At 45.3% G+C, this 25,021-nt stretch overlaps 1 pseudogene; it reads left to right on the top strand.

Moving 5' to 3' along the window:
- Positions 1-743: 743 nt before the first annotated feature.
- LOC143927141 (large ribosomal subunit protein eL18B pseudogene) lies at positions 744-23,911 on the top strand (annotated as a pseudogene).
- Positions 23,912-25,021: the final 1,110 nt, after the last annotated feature.

Raw genomic sequence — 25,021 nt, 5'->3', positions numbered from 1 at the left:
GCACTTGGCTGTGACACACCTAATTGTACACCTTCATTCCTTCATTGTTGAAGGTACACAGAACACCCACTGCTTCAGATGCCAACACACTACACGAGGCCGCCTCAAAGGTGCCTTATATAGTGTGGGGCGTGCACTACACAGCCTGAGCTATGATTGGCCACAGGCAGGACGCCCGTGGCCAATCATGGCTCTCCTCGCTGCTGGCGCTGCGATTGGCCAAGCATGCGGGGTCACAGTGCATGCTTGGCCAATCATGAGCCAGCAATGCACTGCGCCATCGCAGTGCATTGTGGGCCACACGAATTTTGCTGCGAACGGCCCAAACGTTCGGAATTCGCCGAACGCCTGAACGGCCAATGTTCGAGTCGAACGTACGTTCGACTCGAACACGAAGCTCATCCCTAGTTAGGATTAGGGAAAGGACATTGTTCTTGCTGTATTATAATGCTGCATTTCAACAGTAAAGTCATGTTAACTGTTCTAAGCCTGATCTGAATTTATTCAGAGGGGTGCGAGTTGGTTCTGTGTGTTTCAAAGAACTAGGGTCTGTATTAGCACTATGGGGTATGAGTAACACTACTACAAAGGGTTAACTCGGCAAGACAAGAAGAGTAGTGTAGTTGCTATGGGCAACCGAGTGAAGGAAGACGATACAGCAGCCAGTCATTAAGCGTGGTGCCTGGAAAGGTGGCAGGCCCTCAGGTAGCAGGGGGGTCTGTGTTCTGTCTCCCTTAGTCAGGATGGCTCAAGCACCCAATATCCTATTAAAAAATTGGCTCAGGTGAGGACACCGCTTGATGCCTGGACAGGTAAATGTCCTAATATTAAAATTCAGCAGCTACAGTATTTTTAGCTGCTGGCTTAAAAAAAATTGGGGGGGGGGGCCTTTTTCTGCCCCATAGGTGGGGCAAAACAGGTCGGAGGAGCATTGAGAGGAGTTCAACTGACTCTTTACCTCGCAATTTAGTGGCTGGGTTCTGGTGTGTATTTACCATTGAAAGGTGTGACATGGTTGTCATGAAATATAACTTATACATAGCAGTATATAGAACGTGGTAGTGTAAAATTGGGATTGTATTGCATGTTGCACAATGTGGGACAGTGCAGGATAGGAAATGTATTTATAGTATGACTTACAGAATGAGCTGATGTGTAATACAAAATGTACAACAAGGCTTATATGATGAGACAGATTCCAGAGAGATTTCCACATCATGGTGTGTGGGTCTGTTTTCCAGATATGTGCTTTGTAGCTTTATATCTGCTTGTCCTTTCACCAATCTCACTTGGACAATTGCTAATGGTAAACAATTTCCAGGGGACCATGGACACACCACTCATCTTACAGTTCCACCTGCCATTCACAGATTGAATGGTCCCTAGGTTCACAGTCAATACTCTCACTCATTGAAAACCCACCCACATTACGAACGCCATAAATCAGGATATAGAAATTGTACAGGAAGACCCGATTAAAATAATTAGGTGGGAAACTACATGGCAAATGAGGTTTAATGTGGAGAAATGTAAAGTAATGCACTTGGGGGCTAAAATCATAAATGCAAACTACTCACTAGGGGGAGAACCTCTGGTGGAAATCAAGGATGGAGAAGGATCTGGGCGTGCTAGCAGAAGACAGAATGAGCAATAGCATGCAATGTCAAGCTGCAGCCAGTAAAGCCGGCAGAATATTAGCATGCATAATAAGGGGGATATACTTGAGAGATAAAACTATAATCCTGCCACTTTATAAAACTCTTGTTAGGATACATCTGGAGTATTCAGTCCAGTTCTGGTCACCAGTCCTCAGAAAGAATTTGCTGGAGCTAGAGAGAGTTCAGAGAAGGGCAACAAAATGAATAAGGGGACTGGGGGACCTCAATTATGGGCAGGGCCAGATTAAGAACATCATGGGCCTGGTGCTGAGGATTTTGATGGGGCCTTTTATAAACAATAAATAAATAAAAATGCTAACTATTTTTTGTTATAACAAATTAAATTAAAGAGAGAGAGGGAGGAAGAGAGAGAGAGAGAAAGGGGATGAAAGAGGTGTGAGGGGTAAGGGAGGGAGGATGAGAGAGAAAGGGGGGATGGGAGAAAGAGGGAATGACATCAACGCAGCCTGGCCAAGGCAAATGATGAAAGGCACAGAACCCAGAAGGAAGACCGGGTGAAGATGGAAGTGCCCGGGCCCCGCCGGACTGATCACAGCACAGCACTGGAGGGCTCAGTCTGACAATTTAAGTGTACCCTAATGTGGTAATATGCTGTGCATACTTCTACATTATGACATAACCTCCCCAGGGCCTCTAAAAAGTAGTAATGTTAGAAAAGTTTACTACCGCTTTACTATCACCAGAGCCTCTCATGGGGCTCCCTACTGACCCTGTGGCCCTTGGGCAGTGCCTAAGTACATGGTTGTCAACATTTCAAAAATATTTTCAGGGACGCTTTTTTTTACAAGTGCTATATTTAGAGTAGCTGACATCCCCCATGTTCCTCTATACATCACAATAGTAATTACAAAATAAAAGAAGTACTAATAATGGGGCAGAACAAATATGAGGACTGTGAGATTTCCTTTAGTTGAACTGACAAAAGTGCCCATTCTAGAGCCGGTAACATTGAGGAACATATAATTTTAACATATCATTTTAACATATAATTTTAAAGAACAGTTTTTGTGGGTAAGAGGCATAGGGGAGGAGTGTGGATGGTATAAAAGTGGGAAGTATGTGCAGGTGAGGGAGAGATATGTGGAGGGTCTAACAGTGGGCCCTATGTACATGAGAGGAGTGCAGAGGGTATGGCAGAAGGCACTATGTACAGGAGAGGAGTGTGAAGGGTAAGACAGTGGGCAGTATGCACAGCAGAGGAGTGTAGAGGGTATGAAATTGGGCACTATGTATAAGAGAAGAGTGTGGAGGGTATGACAGTGGGCACTATGTACAGGAGAGTAGGACAGTAAGCAGTAATTACAGGAGAGGAGTGTGGAGGGAGGGTATGACGGTGGGCACTATGTATAGGAGAGGAGTATGGAGGGTATGAAAGTTAGTAGTATGTACAGGAGTGGAGGGTATGACAGTGGGCACTATGTATAGGAGAGAAGTGTTGGAGGTATGACAGTGGGCACTATGTATATGAGAGGAGTATGGAGGGTATGATAGTGAGTAGTATGTACAGGAGAGGAGTGTGGAGGGTATGACAGTGGGCACTATGTATAGGAGAGAAGTGTTGGAGGTATGGCAGTGGGCACTATGTATAGGAGAGAAGTGTTGGAGGTATGACAGTGGGCACTATGTATAGGAGAAGAGTGTGGAGGGTATGACAGTGAGTAGTATGTACAGGAGAGGAGTATGGAGGGTATAGCGGTGGGCACTATGTATAGGAGAGGGGTATGGAGGGTATGGCGGTGGGCACTATGTATAGGAGAGGAGTATGGAGGGTATGTCGGTGGGCACTGTATAGGAGAGGAGTGTGAAGGGTACGACAGTGGACACTATGTACAGGAGAGAAGTGTATGACAGCGGGCACTATGTACAGGTGAGGAGTGTGTAGGATATGACAGCGGGCGTTATGTATAGGAGAGAAGTGTGGAGGGTATGTGTTAGAAAAGTTTTAAATGTTTATTGTGTGACTATTAGAAAAACAATAGTCCTGAGACTGATTTGTTAAAAAGCTTACTTCTGAGCACATTATTGTATTAACTCATTGTATTGTTTTGTCTTAATTAACTCCATAGTAAGTTGTAGAATCATTAGATTTAACTAAATATGATAGCCTAAGAATGTACAGGAAACATAGCTAAAAGAATAAAGGTACCAGTTCGTACCATGACAACTTAATTTATGTTTCCTCAGCCAATAGAAGCATAGAGATGTTATTCTTATGGGTTATGTGAAGGCGGGACACAGTCTTTTTGGCAGACATTTTTCTTCAGCTTTCGTCCTGTAAGCATGTCTCTCTGTTGTGGGCCACATCAGAAATAAATTTTCCTGCTTCTCAGAACACCCGGAGTTTTTACTGATCACAAGGGAAATTCCTAACATTTTTGGTCTTTCGAGCCGGGAGCAACACGCTGGTTTTCAGATCAGACGGCCCGACAACACTTTGGTGAGTATTGGACTTTGAAGCTCACCGAACGCTTACAAGTCCCCCCAATCAATGTTATTTGGTGAAAAAGGGGCGGGGCCACAGATCTGAATTCCACTGTCTGTTTCCGAACCTTGTGTGATCCAGTCCAGGTGTTTGAGAGGTAAGATAATTTAAATTATTCTTAATTCTTTCTGAGTTTTTCTTCTCTTTCTCTTGCTTCTGGTTTAATGTGTTGTAATTGCCGACATTGGTATTGATCGTATAATATCTAGATGATCCAGTGCTCGTAGACAGAGACACTTGGGGACGTTGTCTAAGGTAAAAAATTACGTCGCCCGCTGTCCGGACAGATAACAAAAAGATTTGAGGTATACCGAATGTCAGAGGTTGAATGCCTGACTATTTTAAGCGCTGTTTAGTTAAGTGATCTACAAAGATCGCAAGGCTATCTTTTTTCTGTGTGTGTTTACTTATCTTTGTTCATGTTTAACCCTTTTTGATTCTCTTGATAGTGTGGGGAGTGCTGATGTTATTTCTCTTGTATTGACATGTTTTTTGTGCTGCATATTTCTAAGCAGATAAGAAATCATTCTTCACCTAAGCACTGCACTCCCCCTCCCCCTCCCCTCATGGAAGGATGGTTTCTGCAAAGAAGTTGTAAAAGTTAACCCTTGATTAGCTATGACAATACAGAAGGGTTATATTGTAAATATTGAAACTTAGCATAAAAGAAAAAGAAGGTAGATGGCATTTTGGAGTAAATAGAATGTTGTAGAATTATCGGGTGGCTTGATGAATGTGAAAAGAAATGAAAAAAAGGCTGAGGATGTTTTCATTGCTATGAAGGTCAAGAAGCTGTTTCTCAGAAACAAGAAAATGCAGATTGCCTGACAGAGGTTAATTTGTGCATCTGTGAAAATATTAGGACTTTTGGTGGGAAAAAGAGTTTGAAAAATAGTCTTAAAGTAAATATTTATATTGGATTGGAGTTATTTTTAGAATTCATAGACTTTCAACTGTGAAGTGTTAATGATGCAATGCTGTTTATATTTGGGTACATTTATAAGTCAAAAGGCTAAGTTCTGAATCAGAATACTAAAAAAAATTAAAAATAAAGAAAGTTCTATTTTGGGGCCCTGTGGATAAGTTTAAAATGTCAGGACCCAAAGTTCAAAAAAGGTATGGGTTAAAAATGGCGGCGTATTGGCTTCAGCATGCTAAAATTAGGGTAGAAGGAAAAAGAAAAAAGGAAAAATGCCAAGCCCAATTGCCCCTAGTGGACAAAGAGGATGATCTCATCTGCTACACCCAGAGACCACCTCCCTATAATGGTCCTCCCCCTCAGGTGCAAGTAACTGCCCAGAGTAACACCTTCCCTGTGACATCCACCCCTGTCAAAGGAACCGCCTCTGAACAAAACCCCAATTCCACTTCCTCAATCTCTCCAGACAGTAGTTCAGTCCTGGAGATGAACAGATCGATCCTTGAAACATTAACTGACGCCATAACTCATGTACTAGGTGCCCCAGCAGGAGCCAAGAGACTAAGTAAACCTCCTATTAGGTATGGTGTGGAGGACGGTGAGGAATACCCCTGCGCCCCAGAAAATGCACAGGGACGGGGGGATCCATTGCCTCCAGAAAGCCCAGACTTAGGAAACAGGTTGACTGCCCTACTGAACAGATGCCAGCCTAGATGGGTACAACGGACTGATTGGCAAAAAAATAAATAAATATGACAGTACAAGAAGACAAAGAAAGTGTCAGTGACTACCTAAATAAATTACGAGAGATTTTTAGAGTGTTCTCCGGGCTCCCCCGAAGCTGAAGATGTGAATAGTGCATATCAGCAACAGCTAAAGATTGCTTTTTTAAATGGATTGAAACAGGATCATAAGGATTACATTGTTAAAAACATGGTTACTTACCGAACTGCATCAGTTTTAGATGTGTTACAATATGCTAAGCATTCTGAGAAGTATTTGAAAGCAAAAGCAAAAAAGAATGTGAAAGTAAAGGTTCTTATGCAAGGAGATGATTGAGAGGAGGATGCAGAAGAGTACACTGCTGAGGCAGAACCAGAGGGGTCTCATAGAGGAAGGATTACTCTACAGAAATAGACAGTGCAACGAGAGTACTTCCACCCTGTGTACAAGCACTGGTAGCATCAGCGGTGTAGTGGTTAGCACTCTCGCCTAGCAGTGAAGGGGGTCACTGGTTCGAATCCCAATCATGACGCTGCCTGCCTGGAGTTTGCATGTACTCCCTGTGCCTGCGTGGATTTCCTCCGGGTGCTCTGGTTTCCTCCCGCACTCCGGAGACATGCAGGTGGGTTGATTGGCTTCTGTCCCGGTTTGGCCCTGATATATGAATGGGGACGTTGGATCCTTGGGGGTGGAGAATGATGTGGGTGTACAGGGGTAGAGGCTAGACACTCACTCAGGCTGAACCGGATGGACTGGTGTCTTTATTCAACTTTACTAACTGAAAAGGTACCACATGCAGTGTTTGTTATCCTGTTACAGCAAAAGAATATCACATTTGAGCCCAGCACGACACCTTTCCTGTATGACAATACTCTTGACACAACCTCACTTAACAATACAGAGCTGTACTACATTAAACCCATCCATGCTACTACCACTTCCTACTGACGGGTATAAACATGACTGCACTGTTGCCATCGCTGAAAAGGTACTGCCACGAAGTGATCTGAAAGATGTACCATTATCTAACCCTGACATGATACTTTTTGTTGATGGTTCTAGTAAGAAAAATCCAGATGGCACAAATGCAACAGGATATGCAGTAGTGACACAGGATGAGATTTTGGAAGCGGGGCCACTACCAAAACATTATTCAGCACAAGTTGCAGAACTTGTAGCATTGACAAGAGCATGTATACTGTCAGAAGGAAAATCTGTAACCATATACACTGACAGTCAATATGCCTTTTCAACAGTGCATGTTTTTGCACAACAATGGAAAAACAGGGGGATGGTCACCTCCAGTGGTAAACCAATTTCACATACGGACTTCATTTTAGAACTCCTAGATGCAATACAGTTACCAAAAAAGCTTGCAATCTGTAAATGTCAAGCACACACAATATATATGGACCCCATCTCAAAGGGAAATAAAAGGGCAGATGAAGCTGCACATAAAATAATGACGAGAAATCATAGTGATAGATCATACAGTCCTTACTGATATGCAGCAAAATGCCCCCCCCTGGGGAAAACAATATTGGAAAACAAAGGGTTGCACAATAATTGATGATATTTACACATCACCTGAAGGGAAACTGGTATTACCAAAATCTTTATTTAGGTATGCAGCAGTATTGACACATGGAGTAACGCATGTGTCAAACAGGGGGATGACTGAGATGTTAAATAAAGTATGTACAGCCTATGGATTCACAAATTACTAAAAAAACTTTTTGCTCTCAATGTCTTATATGTGCAAGACACAATGCTCAGGGAGGTATAAGACCACAGAAAGGGAAGTTCCCTACACCACAATATCCATTCCAACACATTTGCATGGATTTTATTGAATTAGACATATGTGAAAGGAAGAAATATTGTTTGGTACCCAGGCACCCTGGCCAAATGGGTGGAGATATTCCCGACAGGAAGTGCAGATGCACAGACTGTAGCCAAAGCATTACTAAGAGATATTATTCCTAGATTTGGAATCCCTGAAAGGATTTACAGTGATAATGGACCCCATTTTGTAATTAAAAAATATACAACATTTGATAGAAGTGATGAGAATTAAAGGGAAATACCATTGTGCCTATCATTCCCAATCAGCTGGATTGGTAGAAAGACATAATGGCATTCTAAAAAGCAAACTGAGAAAAGTTATGGAAGAAATAGGTAAAAATAATTGGATGTATTGCCTACTAGTAGCTGTGACCAGTATGTATATCACACCCCCAAAAGAAGATGAAAAGGTGCATGTGGGAGATTGGGTCTCAATAAAAAGTAATAAGAAAAAAAACAGTGGTAACTCCCCATGGTGGGATGGTCCTTTCAAAGTCCTTTTAACTACCCCTACTGTGATAAGGATTGCAGAGAGGTCTACCTGGATTCACCAGTCCCATTGTAAAAACGTTTTACAGGCAGAGTAGGGCCAGTTGGCTACAAGAGGTCCAGAAAGTCCGGCTACAAAGGGAGGTCTCACACAAGGTGGGACTTGTCTCAAACCGGTGAAGTCTCCCTCCCCTTCCAACTCCCCTATCCTATCCGCTGGAACTCTGTAGCTGGTTAGGATGAAAGGGACAGTAATTATCCTTGGGTTACTGGTGACTCTAGGAGAGGCATCCATAAGAGGGGGTAGGCGCTATGGAAGAGTAGAGGAACCTTTGGATTGGGAAAGAACAGGAAAAGCATTAAATCTAACCTTTATAGAGGGAATAACTAGCACTATACTGGTAGACTTCTGTCAGATTGCAGATTGTGGGGATACAACTGGGGCTAGAGGACTTCTATGGGCAGATAAATATATCTGCTGGCTCTGGAATAAGGCAGGATGTCAAGCATGGGATCAGGCCCTGTGGACTACAGTGCATCAAGATTGGGGGTATAATCAACCAGGGGCTAAAAAGAGTGGTATAAAGGAGAGACTCGTAATCACAAAAGCGGCCAACTCCCCCTGCACAAATAGTAAGAACTGTAACCAACTATTAATAACATTAAAGGAGCCGAGGAAGGAAGATCAGCGGTTGTATTCCATGGGAGCATGGGTGTCAGGAACTGACCCCTCAGGAACATTTTTCCTTGAGGTATTACTACCTAATAAAATTAAACAACAGGAAAAGGTAGACTCAGAAGGGAAAGAAGTAGGCCATACTAAAATAGAAGTTCTGAGTATAACTATAAGATTCACTAACCTAACAATAGAAGATGCCATAGCTTTGGAGACGGGCTACCAAGAAAAAATGAGTGGTTAGAAAGGTTGAGGTACACGGTTAGAACTCTGAAAAAGGAAAACTGTTTAGTTTGTGCCGGAGCCAGACCACATTTAGCAACAGTTCCTTTTCCTCTAGATCACAATACAGATCCAGAAGGTTTAAAATGTATGTTGCAATTGTATAATAAGAGCTATAAACCTGAAATAAATTCTACTCGTCACACATTGAGTTTGTTGTTTCCCCCAGTACAGAGACCTCAGATACCTCCAGCGGTTACCGCTTATCCGGGCAACTTTACTTGTTTTGCACTCCCAGGGAACCGTAGCTCGGTGGATCTTGGGTCACTACCTGATGACTACTGTGTGGAGAGGATTAACACGGACAACGGTGACTGGGTTGGACATGACATTCAGAGAGCTGATGTCTGGTGGATGTGTGGGGATAAGAAACTGCGAGCTAGACTACCGGCCAATGCCCAAGGGGATTGCGCTATGGTCCAGCTGGCTATGCCCCTGAGAATCCTGTCAGAATACCCTTGGACTAAGAGTCACCGACAGTATCGTAGGGACACCTCTCCCTTGGGGTCATTTGACTCTCAGATCTACATAGATGAGATTGGGGTTTCCTCGCGGGGTGCCGGACGAGTTTAAAGCCAGGAATAGGTGACAGCTGGGTTTGAGTCTCTTCTGGTGGGTGACTATAAATAAAAATGTTGACTGGATTAATTATATATATTATAACCAACAACGATTTGTAAACTATACTAGGGATGCTGTGAAGGGCCTAGCAGAACAGTTGGCCCCCACATCTCTAATGGCCTGGCAGAACCGAATGGCTTTAGATATGGTCTTAGCTGAAAGAGGAGGGGTATGCAAAATGTTTGGTAGCATGTGTTGTACCTTTATCCCCAACAATACAGCTCCTGGAAGAATCGTGACCAGAGCCTTGGAAGGACTGACTGCGCTATCGAATGAATTGGCGGAAAACTCAGGTATTAATGATCCATTCACAACTTGGCTTGAAGGATGGTTCGGTAAATGGACTGGATTTATCACATCATGTTTGATCTCAATCGCTGTGGCTTTGGCCGTTTTGGTTACTTGCGGATGCTGCTGCATTCCCTGTATTCGAGGACTTTCACAAAAACTCATTGAAACTGCAGTCTCAAGAACAATGTATCAAACCCTCTCTACCTCTGAGGAGACCTATGTGGACATTGAAGCTCAACTTAATGACATACAGTCCGAAAGTGTATAACACAGGGACTTTCATCGAAATGTGTTGAGATAAAATAGTCACACAAAGAGGAGGGAATGTTAGAAAAGTTTTAAATGTTTATTGTGTGACTATTAGAAAAACAATAGTCCTGAGACTGATTTGTTAAAAAGCTTACTTCTGAGCACATTATTGTATTAACTCATTGTATTGTTTTGTCTTAATTAACTCCATAGTAAGTTGTAGAATCATTAGATTTAACTAAATATGATAGCCTAAGAATGTACAGGAAACATAGCTAAAAGAATAAAGGTACCAGTTCGTACCATGACAACTTAATTTATGTTTCCTCAGCCAATAGAAGCATAGAGATGTTATTCTTATGGGTTATGTGAAGGCGGGACACAGTCTTTTTGGCAGACATTTTTCTTCAGCTTTCGTCCTGTAAGCATGTCTCTCTGTTGTGGGCCACATCAGAAATAAATTTTCCTGCTTCTCAGAACACCCGGAGTTTTTACTGATCACAAGGGAAATTCCTAACAGTATGACAGTGAGCAGTATGTACAGGAGAGAAGTGTGGAGAGTATGACAGTGGGAACTATGTATAGGAGAGAAGTGTGGAGAGTATGACAGTGGGCACTATGTATAGGAGAGAAGTGTGGAGAGTATGACAGTGGGCACTATGTATAGGAGAGAAGTGTGGAGAGTATGACAGTGGGCACTATGTATAGGAGAGAAGTGTTGGAGGTATGACAGTGGGCACTATGTATATGAGAGGAGTATGGAGGGTATGATAGTGAGTAGTATGTACAGGAGAGGAGTATGGAGGGTATGACAGTGGGCACTATGTATAGGAGAGAAGTGTTGGAGGTATGGCAGTGGGCACTATGTATAGGAGAGAAGTGTTGGAGGTATGACAGTGGGCACTATGTATAGGAGAGGAGTGTGGAGGGTATGACAGTGAGTAGTATGTACAGGAGAGGAGTATGGAGGGTATAGCGGTGGGCACTATGTATAGGAGAGGAGTATGGAGGGTATGGCGGTGGGCACTATGTATAGGAGAGGAGTATGGAGGGTATGTTGGTGGGCACTGTATATGAGAGGAGTGTGAAGGGTACGACAGTGGACACTATGTACAGGAGAGAAGTGTATGACAGCGGGCACTATGTACAGGTGAGGAGTGTGTAGGATATGACAGCGGGCGTTATGTATAGTAGAGAAGTGTGGAGGGTATGACAGTGAGCAGTATGTACAGGAGAGAAGTGTGGAGAGTATGACAGTGGGCACTATGTATAGGAGAGAAGTGTGGAGAGTATGACAGTGGGCACTATGTATAGGAGAGAAGTGTGGAGAGTATGACAGTGGGCACTATGTATAGGAGAGAAGTGTGGAGAGTATGACAGTGTGCACTATATATAGGAGAGGAGGATGAAGTAATCTGGGAAGGAAAAATGTAAAGGTTTGTGGAAGGATGTTTAGGGACTGCGTAGTGGTTAAGCGGGCCATACATGGATTGAAAATACACCAATTAAGCAGAGACCAGCCATAGTCGATCTATGTATGGGCTAGCTGGTTTTACACAAGTCTACCTATTAACCGACTTGAGTGCAACCAGCCTGTCAGGTTTTCCCCAAAACAATCAGTGCTGCCAGCTATAGTTAGCAACACTAATCATTGTATTCACTGGAAGAACACAATAACACTGCGGGAGTGATTGCCCCATTCACAGGGCAGCAGGTGAGAGGGTGTGTGGGGACAGGCTGGGGAGAGATACTAGTCAGTCCCTGTGTAGGCACTGGTTAGTATCAGAGCCAGATACACACAGGTTACATACACCAAGATCATTAGAGCGAGAGCAATAATTCTAGCACTAGACCTCCTCTGTAACTCTAAACATGTAACCTGTAAAAAAAATGTAAAGCATGGCTTAATACACAACAAAAAATCGTGATAACTTTAGTGTTTTTTTTAATGAATGAAACAGTTTCTTTCCAACATAAAAAGTTGCAAATACCACCATTTTATTCCATAGGGTGTCGGCTAAAACAATATATAATGCTTGAGGGCCCGTTCACACAGGGGCAACTCCGATCCGACTTCAGGTCGCCCGCTAGTCGCCTCAGGTCGGACAACATTTAAAAAGCAATGTAAGTGAATGAGAGCCGTCTTAATGCACGCTACTGAAGTCGCTCCGACTTCAGAAAAGGTTCCTGTACTACTTGAATCCGACTTGTAGGCGACCGGTACCCATTGATTTCAATGGAGGTCGCCTCCAAGTCGGATCTCCGTTTATACGGAGGCGACTCTGACAGAATTATCAGCTCTCAAGAGGGCACTCCACGCCAAATTTATGAAAAAAATTTGGCGTGGGTCCCCCCTCCGAGAGCATACCAGGCCCTTAGGTCTGGTATGAATTCCGAGGGGAACTCCCTACGCCGAAAAAATGGCGTGGGGGTCCCCCCCAGATCCATACCAGACCCTTATCCGAGCACGCTACCCGGCTGGCCAGGAAAGGGGGTGGGGACGAGCGGGCGGCCCCCCCCCCCTCCTGAGCCGTACCAGGCCGCGTGCCCTCAACATGGGGGGTGCCTTGGGGAAGGGGGGGCCGCGCGGCCCCCCCACCCCAAAGCACCTTGTCCCCATGTTGATGAGAACAAGGGCCTCTTCCCGACAACCCTGGCCGTTGGTTGTCGGGGTCTGCGGGCGGGGGGCTTATCGGAATCCGGGAGCCCCCTTTAATAAGGTGGCCCCTGGATACCGGCCCCCCACCCTATGTGAATGAGTATGGGGTACAATGTACCCCTACCCATTCACCTGTAAAATAAAAGTACCAAAAAAAACACAACACAGGGTTAAAATATTTTATTGCACAGCTCCGGGGTTCTTCCGTCTTCGTGGGTCTTCTCGCCGGACTCCTCCGCTATCTTCTTGTAGCTCTTTTGCTAGCGGAGGAGTCCGGCTTTCTTCCTCGCCGCCGGCCTCTTCTCCCGACTTCGGGGGTCTTGTCCCCCTCTTCGGTTCTTCTGCCGGGCCACCGCGCCTTCTTATAGCTCTTTTAGAGGCGGTGGCCCGGTCTTCTGTCGCCGCCGCCGCCCGTTCTTCTTCTTCTTCTTCTCCTTCTTCTTCTCCAGGAGATGTTGACACGACGCTCTCTCCGGCCACAATGCCAGGGACGCGCTCCGCTGCCACTTATATAGGGACAATGGGGCGGTGTCACATGGCTTTATGTCACATGGGTTGGTCACATGGTGACCCCGCCCCCTTACGATGTCATAGTCCCCATGTGACATCAACCCATGTGACCAACCCATGTGACATAAAGCCATGTGACACCGCCCCATTGTCCCTATATAAGTGGCAGCGGAGCGCGTCCCTGGCATTGTGGCCGGAGAGATCGTCGTGTCAACATCTCCTGGAGAAGAAGAAGAAGAAGAAGAACGGGCGGCGGCGGCGGCGACAGAAGACCGGGCCACCGCCTCTAAAAGAGCTATAAGAAGGCGCGGTGGCCCGGCATAAGAACCGAAGAGGGGGACAAGACCCCCGAAGTCGGAAGAAGAGGCCGGCGGCGAGGAAGAAAGCTGGACTCCTCCGCTAGCAAAAGAGCTACAAGAAGATAGCGGAGTAGTCCGGCGAGAAGACCCCCGAAGACGGAAGACCCCCGGAGCTGTGCAATAAAATATTTTAACCCTGTGTTGTGTTTTTTTTGTACTTTATTTCACAGGTGAATGGGTAGGGGTACATTGTACCCCATACTCATTCACATAGGGTGGGGGGCCGGGATCCGGGGGCCCCCTTATTAAAGGGGGCTCACGGATTCCGATAAGCCCCCCGCCCGCAGACCCCGACAACCAACGGCCAGGGTTGTCGGGAAGAGGCCCTTGTCCTCATCAACATGGGGACAAGGTGCTTTGGGGTGGGGGGGCCGCACGCCCCCCTCCCCCAAGGCACCCCCCCATGTTGAGGGCACGCAGCCTGGTATGGCTCAGGAGGGGGCGGGGGCCGCCCGCTCGTCCCCACCCCCTTTCCTGGCCGGCCGGGTAGCGTGCTCGGATAAGGGTCTGGTATGGATCTGGGGGGGACCCCCACGCCGTTTTTTTTTGGCGTAGGGGGTTCCCCTTAATATTCATACCAGACCTAAGGGCCTGGTATGCTCTCGGAGGGGGAACCCACGCCAAATTTTTATTCATAAATTTGGCGTGGAGTGCCCTCTTGAGAGCTCATTCTCTGATTGGCAGCGGCAAAAGTGCCTGGCCTGGGGCGACTTGAAGTCATCACAAGTCATGTTGAAGTCGTCCCAAGTCACGCTGTGATCTCAACTCAAGTCGTGTCCAAGTTGCCTGACTCAAGTCGTCTACAAGTCGTGTTGCCCCTGTGTGAACGGACCCTGAGGGTTCTGAGTAATTTTCTAGCATAAAAAAATGATGATTTTTACATGTAGAAGAGAAGTCTCAGAATGGGCCTGGTTGCCAAGGGGTTAATTATCATAAGTAATATACAAGAGAGAGTTCATCCTCTCAGTCTGCTGCAGAGTGTTCCAGCTTGTATCTATAATGCCGCTCTGTATGTAGCTTCTGACAGGCTGTGCAAGGAGCCCCGTATCTCCAGAACCATAGATGATAGCAGCCCCATATTTTAACCATTTTTTTTTTTTGATTTTTTTTTTTTTGGGCAAATGGGCCTATCTTGAGAAAGGGGCCTGGAGCTGCAGCTCCAATAGCCCCTATGTTAATCCGGCCCTGATTATGGGGAATGACTACAAGTACTAAATGTATTCTCCCTTGAGAAGAGATGCTTGAGAGGAGACATGATAGCGATATATACAAATACCTCAGTGGTGATCGCAGCGTAGGAAAAAACCATTCAGTCTCAGGGAGTGCAAGAGGATATGGGCCACACAATGAGACTGGAGGGAAAAGCGGTTTAACCTTAACCACTTGCCTACTGGGCACTTTTACCCCCTTCCTAATCAGGCCGATTTCCAGCTTTCAGCACTGTCACAATTTGAATGACAATTGAGCGGTCACGCAACACTGTACTCAAATTAAATTTCTATAATTTTTTTTCACACAAATAGAGCTTTATTTTGGTGGTATTTAATCACCACTGGGTTGATTTTTTTTGCTAAAAAAAAAGAAAAAAAAAAAGTTTTTTCCTAGTTTTTGTCAGTAAATATTAATAATAAAATAATAAGTAATCTTTCTCCTTCACTGATGAGCGCTATTGAGGCAGCATAATGGGCACTGATAGGCTGCACTGATGGGCACTGATGAGGCAGCACTGAAGGACACTGATGGGGCAGCACTGATGAGGAAGCACTAATATGCCACAATGATGAGCACTGATAGGTGACACTGATATGCAGCACTGAATGAGCACTGATAGGCAGCACTGCTGGACACCAATAGGTGGCACTGATGGGCACTGACAGACGGCACTGGTGAGCAATGAAATGATAGGTGGCATGTATAGGCGGCACAGATGGGTGGCACTGTTGAGCAGGCACTTTAAGGCAGCACTGACTGGCATCACTAATGGGCACTGATTGATGTCACTGATGGACACCGCTGGGGCTGTACTGTAACAATGCCCTGATTACCTGTACAGTGTCCCCTGCGAGGAGATGCCACTGATCCGCTCTCCTCACCTCACACTCTGTCAGTGTGAGGCAAGGAGAGCCAATAAATGGCACTTCCTTGTTTACATGTAACCAGCTGTGATTGATCACAGCTGATCACATGGGTAAAGAGCCACGTCATCGGTTCTTTACTGAGATCGGGGTCACTCTGTGTCCTAGGAATATGGTACGGCTGTGATCGCCGCACTGCGGGCCCCTGCAGGCGGACGAGAGCAGCCGTTCTTGGGCGCTGCCATATGGTGTTGTCAGGGCCATCTTTAATATTGATTGGACCATGGGTAAACATTTTCTTGGGGCCGCCCCATGCAATTTCACTCTCCACCTGCTCTGAGACATACAATAAATAGCAGCTGGACTTAAAATCAGTTTCCTGTATCAGATCAGGCAGCAATTGTGATTGGTTGCCAGTGGTTACCGCATATCATTACTGCTTAATGACTGGATGCTAGAGGTTACAGCACACATTACGGCTCACTAATTAGTTGCTATAGGTTACAGCATATGATTTCTGCATGCTAATTGGTTGCTAGAGATTACTGTATAGTAATACTCATTGCAGGGGAGCATGATACACATATGAATGTCACCTTTATTTACATATCAATGCTGCCAGCCGCAGCTATTTACTTAGTAATGCAGTGGCTATTTACATATGAATGCTGTTTATTTACATGTAAACACAGGGTCTGCAGGTGAGTTACACAACAATAGGGCAGAGCTGAGCAGCATTAGTAGCAGCATTAGTAGCAGCACTTTACCCTGAGATATCAGGACACAGCACAGGACTAAAACCTCAAGGCACAAGGGAATTTAAACTGGGAAAATTGGCAAGTAGGAGGCAGCTGCTTTGGGCCCCACAACAATGACAGGGACCAGGGCAACTGCCCCTTTTGCCCTGCCTTAAAGATGGCCCTGGGTGTTGTCCCAGAACGAGAGTGCCACCCCACCCCTGTCATTTTATTATACAGTGGCTTGCAAATGGTTACGCTGCAAAGGGGGTTTTTCACTATCAGGGCGATAAGGATGTGGAACTCTCTTCCTCAATTGGTGGTGTCAGCAGGGAGTATTGAGATTTTTAAGAGACTCTTGGACAGGCATCTTAGTCAACACAACATACAGCGATATGGGAAATGATTATCGACACTGACACACGAACACCTACACAATGCATGGACTATTGTCATCAGTCAACCTTACCTACTATGTAACTATAAACATATGCATGCATCATGGCCCACCATCCAGAGCGGACACAGAGGAGATCTCCTATGAAATATTCTGGTGAAGCCAGCACAACCATCTGCTAGTCATGTATACCCATACTTCCCAACTTTCTGAGATGGAATGAGCGAGATATATTAGCAAACGTATATAGGCATAAGACACACACCCTGCCACGCCTACTTAACCACTTGCTTACTGGGCACTTAAACACCCCTCAGTCCCAGACCAATTTTCAGCTTTCAGCGCTGATGCACTTTGAGTGACAATTGCGCGGGCATACAACACTGTACCCAAATGAAATTTTTATCATTTTTTTCCCACAAATAGAGCTTTCTTTTGGTGGTATTTAGTTACAGCTCGGAGTTTTATTTTTTGCTAAACAAACAAAAAAAGATGCAAAAAAAAATAAAAATAAATCATGTTTTAATAGTTTGTTATAAAATTTTGCAAACGGGTCATTTTTCTCCTTCATTGAAGTGCGCTGATTAGGCAGCACTGATAGGCTGCATTGGTGGGCACTGATGGGCTGCATTGGTGGGCACTGATGGGCTGCATTGGTGGGCACTGATGGGCTGCACTGGTGGGCACTGATAGGCATAGTTAAGGCGGCACTAATAGGCACAGATAAGGCGGCACCGATGGGCACAGATAAGGCGGCACTGATGGACAAAGATGGGCACAGATAAGATGGCACGGATGGGTGGCACGGATAAGTGGCACGGATGGGTGGCACGGATGGGCACTGATAGGTACCACAGATAGATGGGACTGATGGGCACTGATAGGTGGCACTGATAGGTGGCTCTGATAGGTGGCACTGCTGGGCACTGATGGGCGGCACTGCTGGGCACTGATGGGCGGCACTGCTGGGCACTGATGGGCGGCACTGGGGTGCAGCACCTTTGAGGCAGATTGGGTGGCACTGTGGGTGGCACTGTGGGGTGGCACTGTGGGTGGCACTGTGGGTGGCACTGTGGGTGGCACTGTGGGCACTATGGGCACTGACAGGGGGCACTGACGGGGGGCACTTACTTTTTCTTTTATTTTACTTCAGGATGGCACTGCGGGAGGCAGGTGGGCACAGGCAGGTGGCAGGTGGTCCCTTGTATTGATGGCCGTGATCAGGACTGATGTCCCGATCACGGCCGCCGGTGATCGGCTTTTTTTTTCTCTCCTCGCGCTGTCAGCGCGAGGAGGAATAATAGCCGATTGCCGGCTCCGTTCTATCACATGATCAGCTGTCATTGGCTGACAGCTGATCACGTGATAAGGGGTCGGGATCGACCCCTTACACGGATCGGTGATCAGGCGAGTCTCACGGACTCGCCGATCACAGAGCGCGCCGCGCGCGCCCCTCAGGGGGCGCGCAGGCCGCTCGTAACCAGGACGACGTCAATAGACGTAGTCCTGGAAATGTAGGTCCGCGCTAATGCCGTCATTTGGCAATAGCGCGGATCTGAAGTGGTAACCACTTGCCACCCGCCCTATAGCAGATACACGACGGCATAGTGGTTTCAAAATCCTGACTGGACGTCACATGACGTGATCAGGATTGTGAGCCGCTGAGCGCCCCCGGGGCGCACATCGCGGCGATCGTTGTTGCGGGGTGTCAGTCTGACACCCCGCAACTACGATCTCGGCAAAGAGTCTCCGCCGGAGACTCTTTACCACGTGATCAGCCGTGTCCAATCACGGCTGATCACAGTGTAAATAGGAAAAGCCGGTGATCGGCTTTTCCTCATTCGCGTCTGTCAGACGCGAGTAGAGGAGAGCCAATCGGCTGCTCCTCTGACAGGGGGGGTCTGTGCTGATTGATTATCAGCGCAGCTCCCCCGAGGATGCCCACACTGGACCGCCAGGGATGTCACTAGACCACCAGGGATGCCCAGCACAAGGTAATCCTCCCTAGACCACCAGGGATGCCAGTCAGTGCCCACAATGGATGCCAATCAGTGCTCATAATGGATGCCAATCAGTGCCCACAATGGGCATCACTGATTGGCATGCATTATTGTTTGGCACTGATTGGCATCCATTAGTACAGTATAATGTAATACAATGCCGCCTATCAGTGCCCACCTGTGCCGCCTATCAGTGCCCATCTGTGCCAGCTATCAGTGCCAATCCATGCCCATCTGTGCCGCCTATGCATGCCCATCTGTGCCGCCTATCCATGCCCATCTGTACCGCCTATCTATACCCATCCATGCCGCCCATCCATGCCAATCCGTGCCAGCTATCAGTGCCAATTTGTGCCACCTATCAGTGCCCATCCATGTTGCCCATCAGTGCCACCCATCAATGCCACATATCAGTGTCCATCAATGCCACCTCATTAGTGCCACTTGATTGGTGCCACCTCATTGGTGCCCATCAGTGCCGCCTTATCAGTGTCCATCAGTGTAGCCCCATCAGTGCCCATCAGTGAAGGAGAAAACGTACTTATTTACAAAGTTTTGAAACTCAAACAAAAAAAAACATATTTTTTTTCAAAATGTTCGGTATTTTTTATTTGTTTAGCAAAAAATAAAAACCGTATAGGTGATCAATTATCACCAAAAGAAAGCTCTATTTGTGGGAAAAAAATGATAAAAATATCATTTGTGTACAGTGCAGCAGGACCGCGCAATTGTCATTCAAAATGCGACAGCGCTGAAAGCTCAAAATTGGTCTGGGCAGGAAGGTGTTTAAGTGCCTGGTATTGAAGTGGTTAAAGGAAAATTACACTAAACATGATTAGTTAAACCCATAAGTGCTTTTTTTACCACTACTATTTCTTTATTCTGCTTTTTAAACTTACAAATGCAGCAATTTAGAAATTGAATGAAAGGTTTAAAACTGGGAAATACTTTTTGAAAGATAAATAGTGCATTTAATATACAATTATATAGATCAGACCAAAATGAGGGACAAATGAGGAGGAAAAGGGGACAGGGGGACTTAGTTCCAAAACAGGGTCAGTCCTTCGAAATCAGGGACAGTTGGGAGCCATGTATACCTATAAGTCAGTGTTGCCAACTCCAGAGGTGGCTCTTTAATTAGGCAAAATAGGCGGTTGCCTAAGGCCTCATGCTCACAGGGGCCTCACAGCAGCCTAATTTTCCTAACACATTACTCCAGTTTTCAGGGACAGGAACCATAATGCTGCTCTGCTCAGACACTGTTAAGAGCCCTGTCTCACTCAGGAGTGGGGCCACCAGAGTCCTTAACAAGCAGCGAATAGCTGCTTGTTAAGGAGCAGACCAGGAAGCTGACCACCACATCCTTAACAACAAATGAGTCATCAGCTGTCAGTTGAATGAATAAAAACCCTGCCAACAGACCCCCACAACCACCGGCCTGGGTTGTGGGGAAGAGGCCCTGGTCCCCATCAACAACCCTTGTTGAGGGCGTGTGGCCTGGTATGGCTCATCCCCCTCCCCTTTCCTAGCCTGTGGTTACATTTTGGCAAAAGGGCCTGGTATGGATTGGGGGGAACCCTGTGCCATTTTTTATTTTTTTATTGCTGGCGATGTTTTTATTTTACATTCAGCTGTCAGCGGGGGAACCTCCTTGACAGATGATGATTCATCTGTTATTAAGGGAAGACCTGACACGCAGCCCACGGACAAATCCCTTGATTTGTTTTTCTCATTATGGGCATGAGTGGGGCCTCATGTCTAGGTTTTGCCTAAGGCCTCACAAAGACTAGAGTCGCCTCTGGCCAACTCATGAGTAATTTTGTTATAGACAAAACATTGATAATTAACTGATGAAGCACAACCTATAACATGACAAAAACTCCTATTAGGATCTTAAAAAATAGATATTAAAGCAATTAAAAAAGTATAACAATATTTATAAGAGAATGTGAGCATCTCTAGGAATATAAAAGTCCTGGAAAACAAGAGGACATGAGTTATGTGGTGCACTATGCACTGAATGCTGGGCATGTCCACATTGGGCCTAATAGTGGGAGTGTCTTAAAAGGGGATGATTATATTGTTATTGTTTTCTCATCCCCCAATGTCCTCCACCATATGTCTACTATACATGTTATCCTACATTTCTATTAGATACCCACAGGTAAGAGAGCTAGGACCATATGTGGTGTTCCCTCTCTTCCTGTGTTAATTTATGACCATCAATTAATTATACATTCACAATCTATTACAGGCAGGGCAGGACTTAGGGTGATAGGGGCCCCTGGGCTTTAGTCATTTTCGGGCCCTACCTTCTATACATTACCATATTTATTGGCATATAGCACGCACCGGCATATAACACGCACCCCAAGTTTAGGAGGGATTTTTAAGGAAAAAAACTTTTAGGAGGGAAGTTTAACCACTTACAGACCGGACCATTTTGCTGGTCAAAGACCAGACCACTTTTTGCGATTCGCTTTAACTGACAATTGCGCGGTAGTGCGACGCGGTTCCCAAACAAAATTGACTTACTTTTTTACGACAAATAGAGCTTTCTTTTGGTGGTATTTGATCACCCCTGTGGTTTTTATTTTTTGCGCTATAAACAAAAATAGAGTGACAATTTTGAAAAAAAACGCATTATTTTTTACTTTTTGTTATAATAAATATCCCCCAAAAATAGATAAAAAAACAAATTTTTCCCTCAGTTTAGGCCGATATGTATTCTTCTACATATTTTTGGTAAAAAAAATTGCAATAAGCGATTATTGATTGGTTTGCGCAAAAGTTATAGCGTTTACAAAATAGGGATAGTTTTATGGCATAATAATTTTTTTTTACTAGTAATGGCGGCGATCAGGGATTTTTATTGTGACTGCGACATTATGGCGGACACATCAGATATTTTTGGCACATTTTTGGGACCATTGTCATTTATACAGCAATCTCTGCTATATAAATGCAGTGATTCCTGTGTAAATGACACTGGCAGTGAAGGGGTTAACCAGTGGGTGGCAATGTAGGGGTTAAGTGTTCCTCGGGGTGTGTTACTAACTGTGGGGGGCTGGGCTTTCATTTAGTGAACACTGATCTCTGCTCCAATCACATGGAGCAGAGATCAGCATCACTAGTTGCTAGGCAGAATGGGGAAATGCTGTTTACAACGGCATTTCTCCATTCAGCCGCCCCGTGAGACGACCGGACTCACGGGGGTTCCCGACCGGCACGCGATGGCAGAGCGGCAAATTTAAAGGGACTTACAGGTACGCCCATTTGCCTGCCCGTGCCATTCTGCCGATGTACATCGGCGTGCGCTGGTCGGGAACCAGTTAAGGAAAAAACTTACATTTAAATGTCCATCAATGCAGCCTGATCAGTGTCCATCTGCAGCCTTGGCCATCCATCTGCAGCCTTGTCCAGTGTCATTTACAGCCTTGTCAGTGTAGCCTTGTCATTTGCAGCCTTGCCCCAGTGTCATTTGCAGCCTTGTCATTGCAGTCTTGAAGTTTAAAAATGGCGCCACCGAGATACAGAGTCCTGTGTATCTCGGCGGCTCTCGGGTCCTTTCGGCAGCTCTCGGGTCCTCTCGCAGTCCCGAGCGGAGCCGAGAGTAGCCAAGTGTACTTGGCTCAGCTCACAGTCATGCCCAGTCCCTGTGTTATGTCCATCATAGGGCGGGACTGAGCATGACTGTGAGTGGAGTGGAGCCGAGTACACACGGCTATGTATCTCGGCAGGGCCCATGGGGCCCCATTTTGGGTGGGGCCCATGGGCTTGAGCCCAGTCAAGCCCAATGGTAAGTCCAGCCCTGATTACATGCACTCCCAGATTGGCTGTTCCTGATGAGTGGATACTACTCCATGAAATGCGTTGAGCTTATATATTTGGTGCCATATCATAGTATCCATGTGTACACTATGGGTTTTATTTGGTCATTCAATTTTTGTTCTTAAATAATTTTTTATTATTATTATATATTTGTGCATATTTTGGGTATATTGTTGATACTTATTTTACTATACGATACATTGCCTATTATGTTATGAATTGTACATTATTTTATGATGTTTTATGTGCATTGTATCAAATTATTGATCCAATAAAATTTTTATCAATTACTGTAATACGCCCATTATTGCCACCTATTTAATAATATATACAATATTTATCGAATGTCTCATCCTACCTGAGTGGTGTGCTTCATATAAAGTTCCAATGTCCCTTGTTTTCCCCCCTCTTCCCTTTAATGCTTCCATATAAATAGGGATGGAGACCTGTATACCGGATGGTCATGGCCTCATATAAAGTCACAACTTCTTCTTCTTTTTGTTATTGCAACTTTTACCTATAGGTAAGCCTATAATAAGTCTTACCTATAGGTATTGAAAATATCTCCTCCTTTCCTTCCCGAGAAGCTGCTGCTGCAAAAGCCGCCATCATATCCATTACAACAAAGACTGCAAAGTGCGACGAAAATAGCCCAAAAGTCAGGATATCTACCTAAGACTTCTGGTTGAACCGCACCAACAGACCACTCCATTCTCTCTCCCATTTGATTCGCAAGATGAAGCTTTCTGGACGTGAAAGCAAAACTGCTGTGGTGGTTGGATGCATCACAGATCATGTCAGAATTCAAGATATCCCCAAACTCAAGATGTGTGCGCTTAAATTGTCCGGAGCACGCAGAAGAATTCTTAAAACTGGTGCACAAATCTTGACATTTAATCAGTTGGCTCTTGCTGCCCCCAAAGGCCAAATACTGTTCTGCTTTCAGGTCCTCGCAAGGGACATGTGCAGACACTTTGGAAAGGCACCTGGTACTCCACACAGTCACACCAAGCCCTACGTTCATTCTAAGAGTAGAACGTTTGAGCACGCTAGAGGTCACAAAGCAAACAGAGGATACAAGAACTAAACACCGTTTGTGCTTTGTACTCATTAAAGATGTTAAATCTTAAAAAAGAAAAAGAAAATATCTCCTAAACCTGTACAGTTTAGGAACTTTTCCCAGTGCATGCAGCCAGTGACATCACTGGCGCATGAGCTCTGAAGGAACGGCCCATTCCGCTGGAGCCGTAAACGTCGGATCCCGCGTTCATGTACGGGGGCGTCATCGAGGTGGCTCCAGCCGTTAACCCGGAAGAAGCTCCGGGAAAAATGTCGGCCATGACATCGGTTTGTGGGGACTGCTGCAACAGCTTTGTTTTAAGGTAAGTATTTCATAATGAGCTAGTATGCGATGGACAATTTTTTTTGAATGGTAGTATAAAAATTGTCTATCCTAATGCATTGGACCTCTTCTTGGCTCTTTTTGAGTTGATCTGCCTGCCCGTTTGATTTTGAAAAGAATCAGTACATATTAAATGTAAGTGTTTATATCATACGTATGCCATGAATTTCATTAGATGAATTTGTATATCTATGAATGAATATTATGTATGTCTATTTCTTTTACAGAATTTCTACTTACCCATCTGCCCTCCATTAAAAACACCTAAAGAAACCAACAAGGCGAAACGCGTTGGGGCGAGGTTGTCTCAATTTCCTCCAACTGATAAAACTCTTGATATCTATGCTATATCTGACCAGTTACTAGAATGTTTATACCGTTTGGAGACAAGTTTGGAGACAAGTATGGGGCTTAGATGCTTGTACATTATGTTTTAATGTAGTGTCTTATGTTTTTTTTAAATACATTTTAACCAATTCAATATAGCTTAGAAAAGTCGTAGACATAAACAAAATGGAGGACTTCATACTCACAGCCAGACACCAGCGAGACCAATACTCCAAAACCTGGATCCTGTGGAACCTATTTGTGTTCTCTTGTGTTCTCGGACGAGGGCCAGACCCTCCTGGGTAAAGACACAGATGCCTGTATTTCAAGGCACCTCCCCTTTTGCTTCTCTGCTACGTGACGAATGTACCAATCCAGGTTTTACCATGCTGAACCCTGGACACTCTTTGGGCCCATGTACATGGTATCCCCCCCCCCCTGCTCTCATGGGGAAGTGGAACATATGAC

Source organism: Lithobates pipiens, unplaced genomic scaffold, assembly GCF_037356315.1.
Source record: "Lithobates pipiens isolate NorthernLeopardFrog02 unplaced genomic scaffold, aLitPip1_a1.2 Scaffold_23, whole genome shotgun sequence".
Classification (NCBI taxonomy): Eukaryota; Metazoa; Chordata; class Amphibia; order Anura; family Ranidae; genus Lithobates; species Lithobates pipiens.
Note: the sequence above shows the minus strand (reverse complement) of the source record. Positions and strands in the feature narration are given on the sequence as shown.